The sequence below is a fragment of the Lithobates pipiens genome, unplaced genomic scaffold (genome assembly GCF_037356315.1).
Source record: "Lithobates pipiens isolate NorthernLeopardFrog02 unplaced genomic scaffold, aLitPip1_a1.2 Scaffold_23, whole genome shotgun sequence".
NCBI lineage: Eukaryota > Metazoa > Chordata > Amphibia > Anura > Ranidae > Lithobates > Lithobates pipiens.
The window spans coordinates 311,378,218-311,388,864 of record NW_027507785.1 but is presented as its reverse complement, the minus strand read 5'-3'; positions in this window follow the sequence as shown (position 1 = coordinate 311,388,864).

Genomic DNA, 10,647 nt, shown 5'->3' with positions numbered 1-10,647 from the left:
TTTGATGGACCAGTGGCTGCGCTTGATGGGCACAGTGGCTGCGTTTGATGGCACAGTGGCTGCATTTGATGGGCACAGTGGCTGCGCTTGATGCAGGGGCGGATCCAGGGGGGGGCAACAGGACAATTGCCCCCCCCGAAAATATCACACTGTCACCGACTGACTTGCAGGCTGCAGCGCTGCTATGCCCAAGTCTCTCTCTCTGTCTCATCAGCGATCAGCGGCGCAGAGAGAGAGAGAGACTCTGGTGTATTACACGGCGGCACTGGACCAGGAGGAGCTAGGAGGTGGGTGGAGCTGAGCCGTTGGCTTGGCAACCCTGCACTCGTTGCTAGCGCCTGCCCGCCTGGCGTCTAGCAACGAGTGATGTCATTGAGACAGTCACGTGACTCACGTCAGACTCGGAGTCTCAGACTCAGAGCCGACGTCACGTGACAGGAGCTGCCTGGAGGAGCGGTGTAGTGTCATATTTTGCTCCCCATCATAGAATGCTCCCGAAGTGGCGTTGCGGCCAGAAATTTAGCACTGCGCATGCGCGATGCGTTCCAAATGCTTACACATGCGTTTCAGAGGGTTTCCGACAATGTAGGTCAGTGAAACCGTCGGATAATGTCACGGAAGTGAGGGGAGGTAATCGTGACATTAACTTTAGACAGAGCGGCGGAGAGAGAGCAGGTAACTGTGGCTCAGGGAGGGGATTACCTCCCCTCACTTCTCTGACATTATCGGACTGTTTCACTGGTCTGCATTGTTGCAAATCATTTGAAACGCATGGTGCAAGTGTTTGGAACGCATCGTGCATGCGCAGTGCTAAATTTCTGGCTGCAACATCACTTCCGGAGCATTCTGTGATGGGGAGCAAAATATGACACTATAGGGGCACTGTGTGACAGAGGCAGAGCGCCAGCAATCTTCCCTTTATGCGTCCGCCCCTGAGTGTGTTGAGTGTGCTGGCCCCTCCTACCTGCATCACCTCATCCCTCCATCTTGTCCATACTCATCACAATCACTCCCTCCGCCCCGACAGCAGGAAAGTGACGTGGCAAGTGACAATTGGCAACAAATGACAGGTGACATGGCAAGTGGCAATCTGTATCTGGTGGCAGGTGACGTGGCAAGTGACAATCCGCAACGTGTAGCAGGTGACGTGGCAATCTGCAACATGTGGCAGGTAACGTGGCAAGTGACAGTCCGCAACGTGTGGCAGGTGATGTGGAAATCCGTATCTGGTGGCAGATGACGTGGAAAGTGACAATCTGCAACATGTGGCAGATGATGTGGCAAGTGGCAGTCTGCAATGTGTGGCAGGTGACATGGCAAGTGGCAATCCGTATCTGGTGGCAGATGACGTGGCAAGTGACAATCTGCAAAGTGTGGCAGGTGACATGGCAAGTGACAATCTGCAACATGTGGCAGGTGACGTGGCAAGTGACAGTCCGCAACATGTGGCAGGTGACGTGGAAATCTGTATCTGGTGGCAGATGGTGTGGCAAGTGACAATCTGCAACGTGTGGCAGGTGACGTGCCAAGTGACAATCTGCAACGTGTGACAGGTAACGTGGCAAGTGACAGTCCGCAATGTGTGGCAGGTGACGTGGAAATCCGTATCTGGTGGCAAGTGACAATCTGCAACGTGTGGCAGGTGACGTGGCAAGTGACAATCGGCATCTGGTGGCAGGTGGCGTGGCAAGTGACAGTCCACAACGTGTGGCATGGCAAGTGACGATCTGCAACTGGTGACGGGTGACACACTCTGGGCTCTCACTGATTCTGCATTATGGTGAGTTGAACCATTTCATTTTATATAACATTCTATATAACAATGTAATAATAGAAATAATGCGCTTCCAACATCCTGACACCATATTAACCATGGTGCCGTCATGATTGAAACGCTAGCACCAGCCATGTCCCCGATAAATTGCCCGCAAAAAAAAACTTATTTTCTGGCAGTGCCCCTCCCGAGACTAGACTCTGGATCCGCCCCTGGCTTGATGGGCACAGTGGCTGCGCTTGATGGGCACAGTGGCTGCGTTTGATGGGCACAGTAGCTGCATTTGATGTTTTCTTGTTTTTTGTTTTCAGTTTGTTTGCGCCCCCCCAAAAAATGTTGAGCACCAGCTGCTACTGCCTAACAATAGGCCAAGGTAGCTATGCCTGGCAGGTAAATTTAGGAGCAACCCTGCCTAAACACCAGGGTGCTACACAAATCGGCTAGAATATATGTATTTAGTTGTGTGTCTGGAGTTTAGTTGTCTGTATTTAGTTGTGTGTTTGTGTGCAATCAGGCAGGCCCTTGTACTACACAGTTGAAGGTAAATCTAAAGGAAATTGAATAAGAAAATTGTATGGTGTATGGCCAGCTTAACTTGCAAAATCAGGTTAATATAATGTAACGATTTCACCTAGAAGAATGTGATGCCCAGGACTGTGCCTGGAAATCCTTGCAGCCATGCTTTCTATATACATCCTAAGCTGGCTTTAGACTATATATATAGCTGTAAACACACAGGCTCTGTAGTGGAGCGTCACTCGATCCTAGGCGAACATGATCCTGGTGACATAATTATTGCACGGCCGTCCACGTATGATATCCTACTCCACACAGATCAGATTATTAGCCTGGCTGATGGAGCTCAGCTGTTGTCATTGCTATACATATCCAGTTAAGAGCAGCACCTAAAAATAGGAGCGGTGGGAGGGGATGTACAACGAACAATCATTGCCTATTACTTCAATAGACCTTGAAGGCCTAGCTCCCCTCCATGTCTGCTTTTAAAGCTGAACTCCGGGCAGATATAAAAGACACACATTATTAATGCAGCATCATTAATCCATCGAAAATGTGATTTTTAATTGCAATCATTGTAAGCATCTGAATGTGACTTGGTATCAATCCCTTGCACTGCCTGTACAGCAGAGCTGGAGCATGAAAAGAAAAAGCAGCACAAGAAGTCAATCTTTTCATGTGCTAACAAGAAGCATGCTGATAGAAGGAGAGAGCAAAGCGATTAGCTCCTCACTCTGATGTTTCACTATCCAATCACAGCCCAAATTTCAGCTATGCGCAACATCGGGAGAGGGTTTTAAAATGGTGAGTTGTGCATACACAGCATGGTCTGTTGTCCCCCTTAAGGCCTGGTTCACACCTATGCATTTTTTTGGTGCGTTTTCAGTTTTGCAGAAACACACTACAGTCCATTTAACATGGTTTTTTTATGGATGTTGTTCACATCTGTGCTTTTTATGGAAAGGGCCAGGGACTTTTTTTTTTTCTGGTTTTTGGTTCCATAGACTTCAATGGATCAAAAGTGTGTATTGAAAAACACAACATGCACCTGCAATATGCAAATTGCAACCTGCATAGGTGTGAATCAGGCCTTAGAGAGCAGCTGGTACACAGAAAGCAGACAGGAGTGGGCTTCCTTAAAGATGAACTCAAGAAAAATGAAAAAAACAACTACTCTTGCTGTGGGGCTCATCCTGCACTGTAAGGGTCTTGCTTTGTGTACCAGTTTTACTTACTGTGACGGACCCCTTGGCACCCCTCTTGGGTGCTTCCATCAGTATACAGCTTCCTCCAGTCTGGAACCAGGAACCAGGTATTATAACTGAGCACCCAAGAACTAGACGACACTAGCTTAGGTGCAAACTGGAACTGACTCACACAGAATACATACCACACAAGATCAGATCAGAGCTTGATCACATTATGGTAAACAGCAATATCAGTACATCTAATGAACAGCTAACATAAACACAAACATCCCACAATGGTTTGGTAACAAGGTAAAGTGGACACAATATTAATCACATCTCCAAGAGATGAGCAGACAGACAGAAACAATAGGTGACTCGATAAACAATGGGAATTCATACAATGAGGGAAAGACACCTTAATAAACAGACTATAGCAAGGAACCTCAGCATCAGGTTGTTTTGAGCTGAGCATATCACCATCTATTCTAAGTCTAGGGGGGGGGGTTGAAGCAGTCAATGCTGATTTGGGCATAGATGCCCCAAATCTGTATCCGGGTGCTCCAGTGCTCAAACTCTGTGTGTTTCAGGGGCACATGGACTTGAATCTGAAGTAAAACTACTCCAGAGGTCCCCCAGGCACACACCTTCCAAAGAATAGAGCCCCCTCAAAAGCCTGGGCACATAGTCCATAGGCAAGAGGACATGTTGCAGTCCCCTCCAAAAAGTCCTGTCCTGGTTGGGTTTGTCGCACTTACCTTATCATTTGTTCCCACAGACATCCTCCTCTCTGTGTCATCCGTTTCCAGAAACCTCTTCTCTTCCGTGCTCCATCAGTCACACTATGATGTCATTACATACAATGCAGGGCCAGCAGTCCTGAATTGCAAGTGAGGATGCAGAAGGACTGTTTACAGCCTGGAGCATTGAAGGGAAGCACAGGCTGCCAGGGGAGTGAGGAATAAAGCAAGTAAAACCGCTTGTGTTCTTTCCCCTAGAAAAAATACAAGTATTTAAACTTTGCAACCTATGTCATTGTAATGCGAGAGAGTCTCTGAACAACTTACTGAGCTTACAACCAGTCAGGAGACCTCTCAGCCTACATAATCGTTGCCAACTCTAAAAGGAGATTGTTTTTCAAGTTGAGGACCTCACTGATAACAACTTTCTTGACCCTTTAAGCCAGCCTTAGATGGGTCGATTCAAACCATCTATGGACGGGCTGATTGTACCCGAGTCGATCGATATGATTATTACCAGCCGCTAGCAATAATCACTGTGATCCCCTTGACACCCCCCCCCCCCCCCGCCAGGAGAACACAATAGCTCCATGGAAGGGATTTCCCCATCAACACTGTGTTGAAAGAAAATTGCATCATCTATGGCCTGCCTTAAGCCTGGTACACACCCAGCGAGTTGAACGAAAAAAAAAAAGTAAGCTCAGGTCGGAGCCACTGTACTAACAATCCGACGTTAGTACAGCAATCCCCCCTGCTGAGCTGTTGTGTTCCGACATTGTTTGAAAGCGCTGATCGGGAGCCAGACGGCTGCTGGTTTTCCAGCATGTTTGTCTGACAGAAGCCGGCCAAATGGCTGGATTCTGTCAGACCAGCTCCCATAGACACAGGCCGAATGTTACCCGGTTTTTATTGAACTGGCCGATGTCGCCCCGCTATTTGGCCCCTGTGTACAGGACTTTAGAGTCTAGCCTTTTCTCACAGCCCCCCACAGGAAAACTGCCCTCCTAAACTCACTAATGACTTACTAACTTCTAAAACCAATGGCCACTACTCTGTGTTCTTACTAATAGACCTTTCTGTTGCTTTTTATACAGTTGACGACTCACTCCTCCTCAAAGAACTCTACTTTCGAGGTCTGAAAGACTCTTTTCTGGTTCTCCTCCTGCTTAAGTTTTTCTTTCAGTGTCCCCTACAACTCCACTCCCGTGACCTCCAAGACTATGCTCTATTGTTTCCTCTTCTCCATTCCAGCAAAGACTGAGTTTTGCTTGTTGGCCTCCTACCTAAGCGTTCCTTCAGTGTCACCTACAACTCCAGTCCATTGGCCTCCAAGACTATGCCCTATCCCATCATCTCCTGCCCTTTCCTGGTTTTCCTCCTACCTATCTACCTGTCACAACTCCACTCCCTTAGCTTGCAAGGTTTCAACTCTATCTCTTCCTCTCCCTTTTTCCAGGGGGGCCCCCAAGGCGTCTTCCTGGGATCCCTTCTATTCTCTATCTCCTCTCCTGATCAGTTGATTGCCTCCATGGCTTCCAATATCACCTCTATGCTGACAACTCCCAAATCTGTATCTCTACTCCTTCGCTCGCCCCTTCAGTCCCCTTTACACATCACTAATTTACTAACTGGCACATCAGTATGGATGTCACATCATTTCCGTAAACTCCGTCTTTCCAAACCTGAGCTGATTATATTCCCCCAACCTCCTTTCAGCCTTACATCCAATCACAGTAAATTGTTTCCACCCTCAGCTCTGTGACATTTCCGAAATACGCCCTTTCTTAACCAATGGCACCACCAAGCTGCTCGGTCACACCCTTGTTTTCTTTTGCTTTGATTATTGCAACTCTCTCCTCGTTTGCAAACTCTACACAGGCGATCTCTGCTTCAGTCTATTGTGAACGCTGCTGCCAGACTTATCCACCACTCACTGTCTGCTACCCCTCCCTACCAATCCCTCCACTCAATCAATGTATATAATGCAAGCTACATTACCAACCCCATCTCAAAATATTACCTTAACCACTTCAGTCCCGGACCATTTTGCTGGTCAAAGACCAGACCACTTTTTGCGATTCGGCACTGCGTCGCTTTAACTGACAATTGCGCGGTCGCGTGACGTGGCTCCAAAACAAAATTGGTGTCCTTTTTTCCCAAAAATAGAGCTTTCTTTTGGTGGTATTTGATCACCTCTGCGGTTTTTATTTTTTGCGCTATAAACAAAAATAGAGCGACAATTTTGAAAAAAACGCATTATTTTTTACTTTTTCTTATAATAAATATCCCCCAAAAATATATATAAAAAAACATATTTTTCCCTCAGTTTAGGCCGATACGTATTCTTCTACATATTTTTGGTTAAAAAAATCGCAATAAGCGATTATTGATTGGTTTGCACAAAAGTTATAGCGTTTACAAAATAGGGGATAGTTTTATGGCATTTTTATTAATAATTTTTTTTTTACTAGCAATGGCGGCAATCAGCGATTTTTATTGGGACTGCGACATTATGGCGGACACATCGGACATTTTTGACACATTTTTGGGACCATTGTCATTTATACAGCAATTACTGCTATATAAATGCAGTGATTCCTGTGTAAATGACACTGGCAGTGAAGGGGTTAACCAGTGGGTGGCAGTGTAGGGGTTAAGTGTTCCTAGGGGTGTGTTACTAACTGTGGGGGGCTGGGCTTTCATTTAGTGAACACTGATCTCTGCTCCAATCACACTGAGCAGAGATCAGCGTCACTAGTTGCTAGGCAGAATGGGGAAATGCTGTTTACAACGGCATTTCTCCATTCAGCTGCCCCGTGGGATGATCGCGGCTATGCCCGCGGCGATTGAGTCCGCGATACCCGCGACCGGACTCACGGGGGTCCTGACCAACACGTGAGCGTGCCGCCGGTGGTGCGGACACAATGGCAGGGCAGCATTAAAGCGGGAGTCCACCGGGACTCCGCGTTTTTTTTTTTTTTTAAAGTCAGCAGCTGCAAATACTGCAGCTGCTGACTTTTAAAATAGTGACACTTACCTGTCCAGCGCGCCCGCGATGTCGGCACCCGAAGCCGATCTCTAGGTCGTCTGTCGGGTCCTGCCGCCGCCATCTTGGGTATGGGAATCAGGAAATGGAGCCTTTCGGCTTCATTTCCCGGTTCCCTACTGCGCATGCGCGAATCGCGCTGCGCAATAAGGACGCTCCCCGCTGCCTCTGGGATCTGTGTGTTTCCCAGCAGGCAGCGGGGCACTTGCGGGAAGGGGCGGGCACTTGCGGAAAGGGGCGTAAGTTACGCCCCTTTCCGCAGAGAGCTATCCCGGAAGTGGGTGCAGTTACCTGGATTATCCAGGTAACTGCACTCCCCTCCCCCTTGAAAGGTGCCGATTGTGGCACCGGAGGGGGGGAGGGTTCCGATGAGCGGAAGGTCCACTTTAGGGTGGACCTCCGCTTTAAAGATTGGACGTACCTGTACTCCAATATGCCTGCCCGTGCCATTCTGCCGACATACATCGGTGTGCGCCAGTCGGGAACCGGTTAAAGACTATTTTCACCTTTGAAAAAAAATAATACATTTTTACAGGATTTTACAGAGTGCAAAGCATTGCACCCATGATCAGTGGATTTGTGGTGGGAGGGGGGGCATTTGTACCATGTTACACCCTAAATACAGGTATAACATGTATAATGGTGCAAAAAGTGAACTTAGCCTTTAACCGTTGTCTCCTCTCCTCCCAAGACCTCCTGTTCTCTAGTTCCTTCATCACTTCCTCCCATACTTGCCTCCAGAACTTCTCCAGAGCCTCTCCCATCCTCTGGAACTCCTTACCCCAAACAGACTATCTCCCACTCCTTCCACCTTTTGGTAATCGCTGGAAGCTCACCTAATTAGGGAAATCTTTTCCCAACCGTACCCAACGTTTTCTTTCACCATCAACTCTTCCCTACACAATTATTACATTTTTTTAAATCATTTGCCCCTCCCTTTTAGATTGTACGCCCTCACAAGCAGGGCCCTCCCAACCCTCTTATCTTGATTTGTATTGTAACTGTCTCACCTTATATTGTAATGCAATATGCAAACTGTTGCCGCTGAGTGTTAATTTTGGCAGCAAATTTCAATTTCGTTTTAGTCTTATGCCTCGTACACACGGTTGGACATTCCGACCACAAAATCCGTCTGATTTTTTTCAGATTTTGGCCAAAAACTTGTCTTGCATACACACGGTCGCACAACGTTGTCAGAAAATCCAATCATTCGGAACGAGTTGACGTACAAAACGTACAACGGGACTACGTAGAGGCCAGTAGCCAATAGCTTTCTTCTCCAAAAAATTTCTGAGCATGCGTGGCACTTTGTGCGTTGGAATTCTCTACACACGATCGGACATAGTCAGATCGGATTTTGTTGTCGGAAAATTTTAGATCCAGCTCTCAAACTTTTTCCGTCGGCAAAAAGTCTGATTGGGCCCACACACGATCAGATTTTTCGACGACATAATCCGATCAGACTTTTTCCGTTGGAATTTCCGACCGCGTGTATGGGGCATTCGTCTTAGGACTAAAATGGCATTTTAGTTTTAGTCTTCATTTTAGTTTTCTGCAATTGTTTTAGTTTTAGTCGTATTTAGTCGACTAAATCTCTGGTACATTTTAGTCAACTAAAACTCATTTTAGTCGTCTAAAATTGAATAGGTGTAATTAAATTGTAATGCATTAGTTAACATTTCTCTACAAAGTCCAAACTCGTTATATACTGCTGGAGTGAAAAATCTTAAATGTTATTTATTACGGCATTGAGGTATGAACATGCACTACAGACCAATGTTAATTTTAAAGTCAAATTTCAATTTAGTTTTAGTCTTAGTTTTAGTTTTAGTCTTAGTTTTAGTTGACTAAAATGTTTTATTCGACGAAATTAACACTGTTGGCGCTATATAAATCCTAAATAATAATAATCATAATAATAATAATAATAATAACCTATGATAATAATAATAACCTTTTGACTAAAATGGCATTTTAGTTTTAGTCCCATTTTAGTCTTTTGACTAAAATGGCATTTTAGTTTTAGTCGTATTTTAGTCATCTCAGTTGTTTTAGTTTTAGTCGTATTTTAGTCAACTAAAATAATATTAATTTAGTTGACTAAAATGTTTTAGTCGACGAAATTAACACTGTTGGCGATATATAAATCCTAAATAATAATAATCATAATAATAATAACCTATGATGAATGCAGCTTGTTCCTTGTGTTTTGCAGCACAGCTCCCCCTAGAGGTGGACAGCAGGATCACAGCGGCTCCTTGCAGGTGCCAAGGCTTCATCTAACCGCCTGAGCTTCCTGTTTACTACAAACCGCCGAAGAGAGCATGCCTGGTAATCCGGACACAGGTGCATCAACAGGAACCCAGACAGCAGCAAAGTGTTTGGAAATAGGATAGAGCCACAGTCTGCAGACTATATAGTAAAAGTGAATTTCTGTTTTTGGGTTCCTCATTACCAGTCATTATAGGTTTCCAGATCCCGAGTGGAAAAAAATGATGCAAAAATGCTACAATAACTATTATGCAAGAATAGCAAGAAATACTTCCATCAAAGCTGTGAAAGAACTTTATCAAAATAAAAAAAATAATAAAAAATGAGTCACTCTGCCCCGGTCTCCGATCTCCACGTCCGCATAGTCAATCCACCCAAAATGATTTGAGTTATAGGTGGAACCCATACCTCCCAACTTTTTAAGGTGGGAATGAGGGACACCTATTAGCAAAAGTATGGAGGTATAGGACACGCCCCCTTAAAGGAGAATTATACACAAAAATATTTAGTTAAACCCGCAAGTGCTTGTTTTTACCGCTACTATTCCTTTATATTTTAGCTTTTGACATTTACAAATGCAGCAATTTAGAAATTAGATGAAAGGTTTATCTCTGGGAAACACTTTTTTGAAAGATTAAAAGATAATTTTATAAACAACTATATACATCAGACCAAAATGAGGGACAAATGACGAGGAAAGAGGGACTTTGTTCCAAATCAGGGACAGTCCCTCGAAGTCAGGGACAGTTGGGAGCTATGTGGAAGCCACTGTATTGGGTCGGCTTCTGGATTCTTACATATCTTGGGCGCTCCAACAGTGAGCTCTCCCTGCTATAATTCCTGAATCTGTTCCCATTTTCTTGGGAGTTTTGGGTGTCCCCACCCACAAAATGAAAAAAAAAAGAGAAGTTTTGCCCATAGTTTTATATTAGTAGCCCTTTATTGTACATGATGATGCTGAGGGACCACCCACAGCTCGGAGTTTCTGGGAAAAGAGAACAGAGCCTACCTCACAAAGTGATTGGGTAAGTAACCCACCTTTAGCCTGCACCCCAAATAAATAAGGGTCTAAACCTTTGTAGTTTGTGTCTGTAGGGGGGGGGGGGAGTTGGA